Source organism: Strigops habroptila, chromosome 8, assembly GCF_004027225.2.
Source record: "Strigops habroptila isolate Jane chromosome 8, bStrHab1.2.pri, whole genome shotgun sequence".
Taxonomy (NCBI): Eukaryota; Metazoa; Chordata; class Aves; order Psittaciformes; family Psittacidae; genus Strigops; species Strigops habroptila.
The window spans coordinates 57,184,877-57,200,233 of NC_044284.2; positions in this window are offsets into that span (position 1 = coordinate 57,184,877).

Sequence of the window (15,357 nt, forward strand, 5' to 3'; positions counted from 1 at the left end):
CTCTGGGATATTTATGCATCACTCACTGTTACCAAGCACTATGAAGCCTGAAAATGGGGGTTTGCTCCTCAAATTTGGCCAGGAACGTATCATCCACAAGGCACTTGCATATGATTATAATGAATTACTATTTGCATTGCAGTAGTGTGCAATGAGAGCAAATTCAAGACCCAGTTAAGCCACAGCTGCAAAAACACCATCCTTTTACTCTGAAAGATATATAGACAAAATTAACAAAACCAGCAGAGGACTGAAGAAAGGAACGGAACTAGACACAAATGGGAACCAAAGCTGGTAGATACAAAAATACTTTTAAAAATACCATATGTATCCAAAGAAGCATGCTCAGGCTGGACCTGGAGCACAGCTGCAAGCCTTTGCAGGGACAAAGTATTGCTTCTCTCCTGATTTAAAAAGTGGATTTATTTTAACAACTGAGATTTGTTCCAAGTTTTCTGGCCCGTCTTTGAGCCCAGCTGGTCTTCTGGGTATCTGGTTTACCTGTGTGGGTGTTCACACCAGGCTTCTTAGAGCAGTGTTTACTTGTAGTGCATTAAATGGTACAGCTGGCATCAGACACATGGTGTGTCTTCTCCTAGTCTGCTCAGGGCAAAAACTGCTTTTAGTGAGGTGACTATTTGTCTTAAGCTTTTTGATTTCTCTTTTATGTGTCACCATCGATATGTATCTGTTAGAGAAGGCAAAGCTCAGAGCATCCTCTGCACTTGGGGAAGTGTGGGTGAAGGTTGGGCTCCTTAGCCCAGGCTCCATTCAGACCTCACCAGTGAGGGGTGCAGTCTGGGACAAGTCTCTGGCCTTACTGTGGTGCCCAGGTGAACAATGATGATATGCTGACATGGGAAACTTCCCAAATGGATGTGACCATCCCAAAGTAAAAGGAGGGGAAACTGGCAGCACTCGGTGCCCAGATCTGCTCAGAGCAGAACCAATGCAGCTCATTGCCAGCCTGGATATCGCCTTGAGTTTTGTTATATGGAGTTTTCTTTGGGAAGAGGGAGGTGAGGCTTCCTTGGTGTTCTTCATCAGTCTGTTTGTTTTGAATGAAGAATATTTAATCTGCTGCTTTTGGAAGGATCCACACAGTAACCTGTTGCCAGCCTTGGTCAATAAATGATGCTGCATTTCCTTGTATTTTGGATTCAGCCTTTGGCTTTTCCCTGTGTGAGGCAGCTCTGTCTCTTTCCCCACCTTTCCCCCCAAGCTTCTCACAGTATTGCAGCCATTCATGGTGGGCTTGCATTTGTGTCCCCGCTGTTCCCTGGCTCCAAACACCAGTGCTGCATCCAAATTGCTTATCCTAGGGAGAACTGGTACCAGCGAGGAACCTACATTACATGAGAGGTTTCTCTTTAGCTTTCAGATACATCTCTATTTCTTCTGTCTTTTCAGTTCTTAGCCTGTTATCAGGGTGTCATCATCCCGTGACTGCTGGAGCCACTGGTGTCTGTGCAGCCTTAAGCCTGGTTTATCCAGTTTATTAAACCAGTTTTACAGATGATTCATTTCACTTTAGAGGTACAAAACTGCTGAGTGTGAGGCAAACTGCCATGTGCCATGGGCAGGAAGCATCGCTGCCAGCCAGGGCTTGGCTGCTCTGCTCCTGACACATCCAGCAGCCCATGAGACATTACTTCTGTTGAAACTTTTGGTGAGGAAGAATGCAAGCTGGCCAAGAGCTTAGGATTAAATTCTTTTTTCTTTCTTTTAAAGTATCATGAGGTAATTGCTGAATAATAAATGGTCAAGATTTTGGTTGTATTTCTTATATGAAAGATTGTCTTTCCAGCAGCTCAATTTTGCCAGCACCAAACTGGGAATTGGTTCAACACTAACAAAGGAGGAGAGTGTCATATTCTGAAAAATCCCCTGCAGAACCTGCCTTTTCTTTTCTGGAGGGTTGTGGTGTTGGGTACATTTTGTGCACATACTGAACAAACTGAAGATAACTTGGCTTGTGACTAAAGACTTTAAAAACCCTCAGTCTTAGATCACAGCCCTCTGTTGCAGGCTGATTTGTACTGGGATGGCTCTTCAGCTGCCCACTTTGTAGAAGTATCTTTCTTGTTGCTAGTACATGTCTTGTACTTAACAGTGATGGACAGCATGGCTCTGTGTCTGTTCTGTTACGTTCAGGTTTTGGACATTTCCCATTCAGAGCCTACATTTCTGCTTGTTCTGGCTCCCTCCAGTTGCTCTGATTTACTTTACCACTCACTTTTCTGCACCAGGGATGGGTTGCTTTGAGTTCCTCTGGCTATGAAGAGCAGCTCCTTGCTAGGATGACTCCCCTACATGTCTCATGCCTTCCAGTCCCCTCCACATCCTGCACTGTTGTTCCTCACGAATCACTGGTGCTCAGCAGCCTCAGTGGCTTTATTTCAAGCAAATCAGATTTTCTCTTCTGAATCTGCCCACCAGGTTTTCAGGGAGGGCCTTCACTTTTCTCTTTTGGCCTTTAAAAACTGTGATCTTCAGGGGTCTCACTATACAACCTGCATAGCAGTGAGTTCACTGTAACTTCTTTTCCCAACTTGTTCACAATCTGAGGAGCACCTGGGAATGATTCATAGGGGGAGCCCCCAGGCCCTCCTCCTTATCCATCCAGTGTGTACTGCTGGGAATTGCTTTCTCACTTGCACCACTTCTCATAGATGCAAAAACTTGCCGTGAGGGGCAAAGACTGTGGCTGTATTAAATATTGCTGATAGCATCATAGAATCATAGAATAGTTTGGGTTGGAAAGGACCTTAAGATCATCCAGTTCCAACCCCCTGCCATGGGCAGGGACACCTCGCACTAGACCATGTTGCCCAAGGCTCTGTCCAGCCTGGCCTTGAACACTGCCAGGGATGGAGCATTCAGAACTTCCTTGGGCAACCCATTCCAGTGCCTCTGACTGTTCTGTGAAGGTACTGATGACGTCTGTGTGTAACTGGAAACTGCCTCGTGAGCCGGTTTGGGATGCAGAGTCAATCATAGGTTGTGTTATTCAGCTTTAATCTTGTTAAGTAAAACTTCCAGAGGTATTTATAGCTTTGTTCAGTATGTAATGTTCAACAAAAAGGCACTGGGCAGCATAACATCAGTTAAAATAATAAAGGCACTAATTAAATGACAAGATGTTTTCACTTCATTTTAATCTGCCAGAATTCATGTCTGCCTGGAGGACAGAAATTGTCTTCCCTTTCTTTTTGGTTTCCATACCTTGCTTTTTAGTACTTGTAAGGCTTTACTTAATCTAGTGATTATCGCTGAGGTAGTTTGAGAAGCAAGTGTGGAAACAAACAAAAGTATCAAATGCGCCTCTAACCTTTTCCAAGTTGTGCCTTTTATTTCCTCTGTTTGAAGGATCATGGTCTGATGGCAGCATTTCTGCATTTGCAAGCTGCAATATTGTATTTCTCACTGTTTCAAACACTCTTCAGTGAGGACAAACTTAGAAGAGTATCACAGCACTAAAATATCTTCAGCAATATTGTTTATCTTTCCACAACATCTCTGGAAACCTTCACGCATCATTGTTATGGCCTTAATTTAATATTGTTAGCCCTGAAGCCATTGCTTTTGGGGTAATTTCTGACATACAGCTATTACTAAGTTGTGTTTAAATGTTGTCTAATAATATATTCACTAAAGCAAGCTATTAGCTAGACGTCATCAATTCCCACATACCAGTTCCTGGTTAGACTCCCTTGGCCTCTCTTAATTCTTTTGCCTTCATCTTTCTTGTGTTACTTTGAATTACCTCTGGCATTACCCCAGTGCCAGACTTCTCTCTTCTCATCAGAATTTGGTTTGGGTGCTGGTTTGGTGCATGCTTGCAGACAAGCCAGGCTGAACAAGAGGAATTCGTGCTTCTCATTAGCAGAAAGTGCTGCAAGAAGCAAGGATTAATGTACTGGAGGGCAGGCACCGTGAGCTACCTGTGGTGCTAGACTTCTTCTCTCCATACAAACCTATTTGCAAGGGGGAGGTGGATCTGAAAGGAATAACCTATTTTGGCTGATGAGTTTCGTTATGGTTATCTATTTTACAGATCATGGGATTTGGAATAGTGTTACTGACTTTCAACTGTTATTTTTAAGTGGGTGTTTAAAGACATGATCAGGTAATCTGAAGTGATGGGTAAAGTGATCCCAGAGAGTGTGCGTACACACCTAAAGCAATCATTACTTAAAACACTTGCTGAAAACTCCCAATATCTTAGATGTTTAAATCACCAGACAAATCTACAGCTATTCTCCTGCAGTGTTTTAATGTTGTACTATGCCTTTCCCTTAGTGAACATCTAGTGAGTGAGAAAAGTGGGCTATCAGAAGTACATGCAGCTGCACCACACTGGGGAACTACATTGCAGACCAGCTTCTGTCCCCTGCTGGCAAAGTGGGCTTTGCCCAATGCTCTTGGGACCACTGCCTGCAGCTTCCGCTCATGGCATCAGGAGAGTGCCAAAATTACTCCAGGGCCAGTGGGAAAGTACTGCAGAGTTGCTTTTTTATCGTTAAAATATTAATTACGTTAATAATTATTGCCTTTATTAATAATTTACATGGGGAAAAGCAATCTCTGCAAATGTTACCCATTTTTCACTCAAACCCCTACCAATCTGCTGCTTTAGAGGAGGAGGTTTATTCACATGAAGAGTGTTTACCCTTCCAAAATGCTGCCTCTGCTCCAGGTAGGGGCCACATGAACATTAAATACAATGGTCATGAAGTACAATATATTGTATGGGATAGGCAAAGGCTGTAGTGCGCACCAGGAGTGTCATGTGTTTTCCATTAGGAAAATATCTAAAAGTGAATTGGAAAATAACATTTAACAAATATTACCCTGAAATCAACCATAATTTTAATTGAATAACCATAAGCAGGCAGTTGAAAATGAGATGTGAAATCTTTAGTAATGAGCACCATAACCAGTTAGATACCGCATTGGTGTTGGTAATGGATTAACAATACTGGGAGAGATCATATAAAATTGACAGTTTCTATTTCAGAAAGGAAGTTGATGAAATGTTGGCAGATATGCGCTGCTGGGTATGCATGTGGGGGACCGTGTATCCCCCTGTGGCTGCAGAGTGACTAGAAATGAAGCTTTTTCAAAGAACCAGATTAAGAATGAATCCTTGCTTAGGGCTGGCCTCAGGCACTCAGTCTGCCCCATACGCTTGTCCTGGCATGCCAGGCGCTGGGTCTGGGAACAAGCCCTCTTCTGGCCCCCGGTCTGCTGTTCCTTGCCCCTGAGCAAGGCAGATGTCTCACTAACTGCATTAATGACAAGGTAGGAGGGGAAAAACCTTCCAAAACTTAAAATACGTTTTTCTGGTTGTTAATGAGTCTCCCCAAAGTACAATGTCCAGGTATCTCCAGGTGTCCTCCACTCTGGCAGAGATGGGCTGTGACCTTTTTGGTTTCTGTTTGCTTTGATACTGTTCCTGTGGCACAGTGAACCATAAAAGTGGCAATAAGAAAAACTCATGCACCTACAAAAAGTTATCTTTTAGCAGCCAGGGTCTGTGAACTCTTCAAAGAGCTACTTTTTCTGCTGATCCAGAGCTTAAACTAGCAGCACCTTGGGGGCAGAAAAGTACCCAGAAGGTGAAGTGATAATAGGAGCCTGTAGCTGGATTCACAATGCAGGGAAAAGGATAAACAAAACAAAACAAACCAACCCAAACAAACCCCAAACCACCAAACCAAGAAAAAACCCAGAGGAAACAAGAGAAAATGACGGAAGAAATAACAGTAGCAAGCCATCTGACATTGAGCTGTGTGACATGGTGCCATACACCTCCACCCAACTGTAAGCAGTATTTTGTGCTAGGAGCTCTATTCAGCACTGTAAACTGTTCAACATGGGCCATCCTGCGCTAGGGGAAACATGTTGCACTGTCCCAAAGAGTCTCGGCGAATCCCATGGGCAGAGCCAGTGCAAGATGGTGCTGAGCAGGGCTGACTTCCAAACAGCTTGCAGACACTTCTGGAGCAAATCCCTGGAGCAAAGAAACACTTTCATTTGGGATCGTCGTCCTTGTTCTCCTGGGACATGATCCTTAAAGGCTCAGCTGGGAGGTTTGGGGGAGCCCTGGGCAATCTGCTAAGCTGCAATAGCTGTAAAATCCCATATATAGAGTGAAAGAGGTTTAACTTTGTGTATGTTTTCCTTAGTTTAGCCAGTACAGAACAGCAGACTGTCCTGATTAACCAGAGTTTCTCTGACACAAACCAAATGGCTTACAGCTTGAGTAACTGTCTGTTGAGTCCCATGTTTACTATAAATTCATTAGATGAAAAAAATTATTCAAGTTTCTATGTTTTTTTATAGCATTTCCCACCAGAGAACACTAACACTTGTAAAACAATAAATGCTACAGTATAACAGCAAGACTAGTAAAATGCTGAACAGTAGATAAAATCATTTACAAAAGGCCATTATGGTTTCTTTTGGAGAAATAATGCAGCGTTTAATTTTAAGATACATGTGCCAGGCATAACTTTTAGGTGCTCCAAAAAGGAACATAAATATCAAAGTGGGCAGTAAGGTACCTTCACAACCTGAATTGCTTCCCTCACTAAACATCATTTGTCCCTGCATTTGATTTCATCTCTGCTCCACCAATTTTGGAAAAGTAAACTACTTTGGGAAGCAGTTCAAGGGAAAAACATTAGCATCTACATTTCTGTGTCCCACTTGGGCTGATTTTAAAACAAGGTTTCATGGGAGGTTTCATGCAGAGGATCAGAGAGAAAGTTGTGTTGTTTGGGATCAGGGACATTTCTTCAGTTAAGCTAATTTGTTCCCTGACGAGGTTTTTTCCATTCTTGCTGTAAGACTGAATTCCACTGCAAATATTGACTGCTGCTGTCACAGGATGGTGGTTGGAAGGGAAATGTTTGGCACTGCCTCCTGTTACTCATTGTGCAGTCAAGCCAGAGCCAGCTTACAAGTTGGGAAACTGCACATTAGCATGAAGAAATGTAGTTGGGGAAGCAAGAGACCGGCTGATGCAGCTCCTTCACCTACCTGCACATTTCAGCCTCTTTTCTTCTTGCTAGAGAATTGAAAGCCAGTGGCTTTAGTGGCAGAGAGGCATTGCTGTATTTCAAATAGTACTTGAACTCCATCTGCCTGCAGATGAATTTCTACGTCTGGAAAACCAAAAAGTGGAGACCTAACACAACAGGCTCTGCCACTTACAAAATCCACAAAGGTGGCCAGGAAGGTTTATTGATTGCTCCTGAGGAGCAGTTGTTTCCACTAATATAATCCCTAAATCAAAATTGTTTGAGGTACTTTAAGCCATACTAGAAAATAATGAATTTCCCAGCATAACATGTCTGAATATGCCAGTTTTTCCTTTGATTTTCATTGCATCATTAAGTAAACAGAGTTGTAGTTTGCTTGGCCATGTGGCAGCTCTATCTGGGCCTGCAGCTGCAAGGGCGGTTGCCATGGGTTGATGTGTGCTGAGCACAGGCAGTGCTGGGGATGGCTGGCACAGCTTGGTGATGGGAGCTGCAAGTACAGGCACTGCTGCAGAGTGCTGGGTGGGATGTGAATGGAAAGATGTCTTGGATAGGGAATTGTTCTGGCTAAAATACACTGGCACTTCAATTCAAAGCTGACTTTAATTCAGGTACATGCTTCATCGTGTGGCAGGAGGTTTGGAACTAGATGATCTTTAAGGTTCCTTCCAACCCAAATCATTCTATGTGCCATCAGCCAGCTTAACTTCTCCCTGAAGTTTCAAACTGGGAGGGGGAAAAAGTGACTCAGTAAGAGCTGCAAAACTTTTTATTCCAAAGTGAGCTCTATCCTTTTTTATATACTTTGATTTTATATAACTGGAAGAACCACTTAGGCAAAAAGTTCATTTGACAGTTTTTATTTAGATGTCAACATATGGTTTTTATATTCATAAGTTTAGAGAGATGGCGAGTTCTGTCTTTGGGATTTTTTCAAGTGTTTAAGTTATAAGTATGGGAATCTGCTGGGTGTTTAAAATGGATCTGAGACAGGAAGCAGGGTATTAGTTTTATTGGAAAAAGCCAGAAAAAATACTTTGAAAGTTCATTTAAACCAATATTTTTCTGACATAATACAGAAGAACGTATTCATATTGATCATAGTCTTTGATAATCCATAATATAAATGTCAAGTCAGAAATAGTGTTGGAATGAAATATTCCGTGTTTATTGTGTCATAAATGTTTCATAGAAATAGCATAATATTTAGAAAAACTAAAATAGGATTAGAGGGAATCTATTGCATGGCTAAAGGTTTTATGTGTTGCTAATAGCACTTTAAAACCCATTTTGTATTAAATAGGCCATATTTCATTTCTATTTGCTATAGACTGGGAGCAAAATACGTATTTTAAAGACAGGCTTTTATCATTGTCTGGAAGAAGGGTTTAGCCAGCACCACATTTGCATTCCCTCTTGCAGTTAATCAGAGTCCTAATTAAACAAAGCTCAGCTGAATAGGAGGGCAGTGAGATAACTTTAGACCCTTAATCCACAGATATAAAATCCTTAATCCACAGATATAAAATAATTTTCTGGAAGTGGGAGGGAGCATGATAACATGTGTTACATGTAGGGAAACTGAGGCAGACTGAGAGTGCAAATTTCCTTGGGGTTATGCAAAAGGTGGCAAGGCAGAGAGATGCTCAGCACACAGTGCCCAGTGTGACTCCTGGGTTGCCTGGGACCAGGGCTTGTTTCCAGCCTGCGAACCTGCCTGGAGCCTCTGTGCTAGCAGGCAAGCAGCAGGCTTTGAACAACTTGTTCTCATTATGTGAGGAGCACGCGAGCTTTCCACAGTCGCCTTTTAATCTTTTTTATGTCTTTGTTCACACTATGTCACAGATATGTCCTGCGTTTCATTATCCAGTTTAGTTCAGTGTGCAGTAGATGAAACCCAAGACTGGCGAGTGGCTGTTGCAGTTGCCATGCTGACCCCACAGCAGAGCTGCCACAAAGCCTTTATGCCTTCTTAACCTTAGGCTTAGACAAATACGAAATTCTTTTGGTTGCTGGTCACAGAAAATCCTTGCAGATTTATGTTTTCAGGACAGATTTGTTGTTTAGAGTAAGTCAGAAGAAACTAAACTGGCCCGGCTGTGTGCCGCTTTCCCTGGCAGTTCCTGTGACATGCCCACTTGCTGGAGCCTGATCCAGCGTGCTCCGCAGGAGGACACTGAGCCTCAGGCTGCATCACTGTTTCCCCCAGCCACGGCTGCCTGCTTCTGCAGTTTGTGAGAGGCATTTGTCCCTGCCTGGGCCATGGATAGAGCCCATCTTGGGTCAGTTTCCATAGAAAACAGGACCATCCAGCACATTCCTCTACTCCCTGCCCCAGAGGAGCCCTGTGCAGCTGGCATCAGCCTGGGGATACATCTCTGGGTTATTTGAGATGCTATTGGCATTGCTGTGATGGCAAAGAACTTCATGTTCTTGTATATCATGGGGTCAGCAGAGGGAGCTCAAGGACATGCAGTCTTAATTTTGGATTTCAGACCAACACAGTTTTCTGGGTGCTGAAGTGTTCCTGACATAAACTCTCTGCCTTTGAGTGTTGCAATAATTTACTTTTAAGCCCCCAAACTGTGCAGCGGCTGCGTGAGGCCACCTGGGTTGTGCCGGGAGGAGGAGAGCTGAGTGGGAGAGGTGTTACTAATAGGAATCCCTTTCAGAAGGGACTTTTTTCTTAATATTGTTAATAACAGGATCAGCACAGAAACCCAAGGTGTGCCAACACAAGCCTCTGGGGACATCAGCTCAGACTAAAAAATCATGTAGGAAAAGTTGGCAGGTCTTGCAGTGTACACTGAGAGAAGTGGGGAGCAAAAGCAATAGTATAAAGCATCAAGCTGTGCCCATTGGATAATATATATACACACATAGATTGGAGTTAGCAGACCATCACTAAGACCAATGTAGCAAAGGTGTGGAACAGCATTCCGTACACAGAAGGGTCAAAAATACTGCAGCTACCAAATATCTCCCACTGAAACTGTGGTGCTGCTCACAACTTTCATAGAATCATAGAATCATAGAATCGTAAGGGTTGGAAAGGACCTTAAGATCATCTAGTTCCAACCCCCCTGCCATGGGCAGGGACACCTTGCCCTAAACCACGTGGCTCAAGGCTCTGTCCAACCTGGCCTTGAACACCGCCAGGGATGGAGCATCCACAACCTCCCTGGGCAACCCATTCCAGTGCCTCACCACCCTCACAGTAAAGAACTTCTTCCTTATATCTAGTCTAAACTTCCTCTGTTTAAGTTTGAACCCATTACCCCTTGTCCTACCACTACAGTCCCTAAGGAAGAGTCCCTCCCCAGCATCCTTGTAGACCCCCTTCAGATTCTGGAAGGCTGCTATGAGGTCACCACGCAGCCTTCTCTTCTCCAGGCTGAACAGCCCCAACTCTCTCAGCCTGTCTTCATACGGGAGGTGCTCCAGCCCTCTTATCATCCTCGTGGCCCTCCTCTGGACTCGCTCCAACAGCTCCATGTCCTTTTTATGTTGAGGACACCAGAACTGTACGCAGTACTCCAAGTGAGGTGGCACAAGAGCAGAGTAGAGGGGCAGGATCACCTCCTTCGACCTGCTGGTCACGCTTCTTTTGATGCAGCCCAGGATACGGTTGGCTTTCTGGGCTGCAAGCGCACACTGCCAGCTCACGTTAACCTTCTCGTCAACCAACACCCCCAAGTCCTTTTCTGCAGGGCTGCTCTGAATCTCTTCTCTGCCCAGCCTGTAGCAGTGCCTGGGGTTGCCCCGACCCAGGTGTAGGACCTTGCACTTGGCTTGGTTAAACTTCATAAGGTTGGCATCGGCCCACCTCACAAGCGTGTCAAGGTCCCTCTGGATGGCATCCCTTCCCTCCAGCGTATCAACCGAACCACACAGCTTGGTGTCATCGGCAAACTTGCTGAGGGCGCACTCAATCCCACTGTCCATGTCACCGACAAAGATGTTGAACAGGACCGGTCCCAACACCGATCCCTGAGGGACACCACTCGTTACAGGTTTCCAACTGGACATCGAGCCATTTACCACAACTCTTTGCGTGCGGCCATCGAGCCAGTTTTTTATCCACCGAGTGGTCCATCTATCAAATTGATGTCTCTCCAATTTAGAGACAAGGATGTCATGTGGGACAGTGTCGAATGCTTTGCACAAGTCCAGGTAGATGACATCAACTGCTCTGCCGCTGTCCATCAGTTCCGTGGCTCCATCATAGAAGGCCACCAAATTGGTCAGGCAGGATTTCCCCTTAAAACTTTGCTTTGAAACTGGGTGTTACTATTTTAAAGCTCTCCCCGTGGCTGTCAGTCCAAGCGCAGGCAGACTTGCTGCTGCGCTGTGTGAAAGGAGGTTGCATCTGGAATTTCACCTTACCCATGGACAGAGGCTTCTCCCTCTTCCCTCCCTCAGCTGTGATGGAAAGCAGTGGCCGTGGCCGTTAGTGCTTGTGCCCCTGTGCTTATTCCCATGCTCACATCCATGGTGAGCCACAGGGGTGTGCATGGAAGCAGGAAGCAGGAATGGACCTTGATAGCATTTATGGAAAATTTCTGGAAAAGTTGATGACAATAGCAACTTTCTGATCGTTGAAATTCATGTTGAGATTCTAACTCTTGGTGATGGGGTTTAACCGCAAAAGGAGCCCTTATAAGCCTGATCTTGGGCAAGAGATGGGTGTTTTCAGAGGCAGCAGAGCAGCAGGGTCTGGGCAGGACATTTTCATAGCATTAAGCCAGAGCTGGAGCTCCCTCTTGTGAGAAAATAGAAGTATCAGAGAAGCCCTGTCAGGACTGTCAACTGCAGATATGCAGGGAAAGTGGTGGTCAATAGGCAGGCGATTCCCAGTACGTTTTCCTCTAAGTCTGCACAGACCTCCATCCACAGGGACAAGAAAACATGGCATTTGTGGCTACAGTCTTGAAAATTTGAACTTGGCACTACAATCTGTACACAGATTATAATTATAACTATAATCTGTGCACAGCTGGGATCTGTCAGAGTTCTGCTGCTTGGGAAAAATACGGAAGTAATTTTCAGTGGAAATAATTCTGTTGTTCCCTCCCCCTCTCTCCTTTTAATGACTTTTGTCTCTGACAATAAGAGCCTACCTTTATGGCAGCTAATAAAAAGCAGAAAACGAAGCAATCTGTCAGAAGTGATAAATACTTTTTGCATTTTTGTGCTTGCTGTGCACAGCATCAGCTGTGGTGAATTGGTGACTCTTCTGCCAGCCTCTCACATGGTGCACCAGAGCTGGGCTCTCTCATGTCCATGCCAAGGCCATCTCCCTTTGAAATGGGGGGTGTCCAGCCACACACTGGGTTATCAGGGTATAACAGGATACATATATACAATAGCTGTATGTATGAAGACTCTATAGATGGGTCTGGGTAGGTTTGAGCCTGAGAACATTTATGGAAAATACTTGGCATTCAGTGAGATCTGGTGCACTTCAAAGGCGGAAAACGTGTTTCAGAAGTATTTTTATGAGCCCTGGGATTAAGTTCTTTCTGGCAAGTGTGAGCTAGCAGCAGCCAAAGGGGTGATGGCCACTGCAGCAGCTGCCCTGACCCTCCCCTGACTTCAGCCGTGGGTCCTGTGGCAGGGTCTGGGCAGCCCCAAAAGCCCGGGTGGGCACTTGGGGTCCTCCATATGGTTGGGGTGAGACCTTGCCCCATGCCTGCTGCCAAGCACGAGTTACCCCTTACAGAGAGAAAGCAAGTGTTTAAGAAGTCTTTTGCAACATTTGTTGGGTTTATTTTGTTTCTGATAAACAAACAGAGCTCCCAGGTTTGCCATCAGTGTGGCTGCCATGGCTGTAACACCAGAGCCAACATATTTGAGTTGCTCTCCCCAAGCCTGTCCCCACCAGGACATGTCACCTCTGGCACTTCTTCACTGGGGAAAGGAGGACTCTTGCATCTCATTGACAATCCCCCAAACCCAGGGTGTACCTGGGTGGCATCTCCAGGGCCTGATGCACTGCTTTTCTGGGATATAGTGTATTAAATCAACTCCTTTTCTCTCTGCACGGCAAGAGTTAATTGTGCGAGTGTAAGAATATTATTCCAAGGGCTTATAAAAAAGAAATCATCATTTTTCTTACAGCAGGGAACATGTCCAGTAATTGATGTGGGAATATTAATGCAATATGTGTGTGTTATCAATTTAGAAAAGCAGAAGACATATTTCCTTAAGCTTCTAATCATTTATACATATGACCTTCATTTATACAGCAGAAGGGCTCTTCCAGAGAGCTACAATTTGCTTCAGATGTTTAGCTTGGGTATTTTGCTTTACCTTTGAACTGCCAAGTTTGGGGATTATTTAGCAGTAAAATTAGAAATGTGGATTTGAGTATGGACCAAAGTCCTGACAGGTGTTAATGGAACTCAACTTGAATATTTTATTCTTTAAATAGTAAAATGTAAACCTGCATTTGTTTAGCTTTGCCTTCCTGCCAGCTATATCGGGTATCTTGTGTGACTAGAATCACTGTTTTCTGTACATGGTCTTCATGGCAGTTTCCAATGCCTGCTCCCAGCTCAGCCTATATTTATAATCCGAACAGATTTCAGGTCCATGGAGAATTCCTTAGGCAAATGTGTGGTTCTCAACCCAAAGAGATAGGAAAGAAAACTCATTATGCAGTATAGCTCTGATTTGTAGAAGGGGCCTAAAGATGCAAATAGGCACCTAAGAGGATTTTTCAGAAGCAAATCAAATCCTGGAGATGAAATTAAAGCAATTTAAGGCAGTCTTGAAGAATCCCACTTAGTGCCTTTGTAAAAGTTTTTGGGTGTTTAGACACCTTTAAAAAATCTCAGCCCACCTCAATTGCCCACTGTTGCAATTCAGCAATGTTGCTTTGGTTTATATTCAGGACAAATTCTGATTCGGAGGGATTTATTTTGGTAGCAGTGGTCCCCAGTTTTGCTGAAAGAGGGGGTGCAGGTTACTCAGTGGCGTCATGCTCAGTTTTGGAGAGCAGCACTGGTTGCTTAGGAGAGGATGTAGGACACTGGCACACCACAGGCTCAGCCTTTCTGTTAAAGGAGATATGCTGGGGAGGATTTACGTTGTCTGGATTTTAATGTCTATCAGTGGAGATTGCAGCTCCTCGGTGCCTTCCTGGGTTATGGTGACTCCCCCTTTGGAGGCATCTTTCCCTTCCCAGCACCTGTGAGGAAGCCAGGGTGCTGTTTTGGCAACTCATGGATGCCCGAAGTAGGGTGAAATGAAGCCATCCCTTAGTTATTGAAGAGGAAAATCCTGAATCTGCTGTTGGAATCACATACTGAACTTGGGTGCTGGGAGGGGAAGAGCTGCTCTGCGACTCTCTTGGTTGCCATTGCCCTGAGAATGGTGTTAAGCTGCCTTTCTGGAATGAAGGGAACCTGAAAGCAGGGAAAGGTCAGTCTAATCCTCCACTAAACCACCTTAAGGCACTCCATTCTTTGCCCAGTCCCTGGCCAGCATCTCCACATGTCCTCCCATGTCTCTGTACTTTCCCAGTGTCCAGCAGCACATTCCAGTCCACTACTTGGCACCCAGGCACACTTAGAGGGTTCAGAAATGTGGCCTCTCTCGGAAAGGAAGGAGAAAACCCTTTGAAATCAAGCAGGCCCGAACTTGCAAAACTCTTGAAAATTAACATCATCCTTTTCTTGGTGTCCTTGATTAACTGAAGAGAACTTCTATACAACACAGGGCCAGAAACACACTTCCAAAGTTGAGTCACTTGGTTTTGAATGAGACTTACTGGTTCCAGCCAGAAAATCTGTGTTAGCACAGAAGAATTATTTGCCTTTTTTTTTTTTCTGGCTTCATCACCACTGCAGAAATTTTCTTGTTTGCCAAAGGAATGGGCAAATATCTTTTCATCTCAGTAGAAATCAGGTAGAAAGCTCAATCTTGTAAGGGCTTCAGCTAGATTGGGACTTTCTATGGGTTAGATGCTTTAAAGAAAAACCTCTCTTGTGGTTTGACTGGTTTTGCAGCCATGAGTGGCCGACAGTCCTTGGTGCCAAGGTATGCAGCCTTGCAAGGCCTTGACAATCTGGATGTCTACAGGTCTTTTTCTGCTGACTCTGGGCCATGAACTTCAAAATCACGTAAGGGACTTTGCAGTTTGCTTTGAAATTTAAGAAGAGAGGAACCTTTAGTGTTACCTTCGCACATCTCAGAAGAGCTTATTTCAGGAGGGAATATTCCAATGGCTTTTTGCTGTCAGTGAAATAAATCATATAGACTGGCTCTTTTTCTTCTGTTGCACTGATCTTTTAATTTAATACAA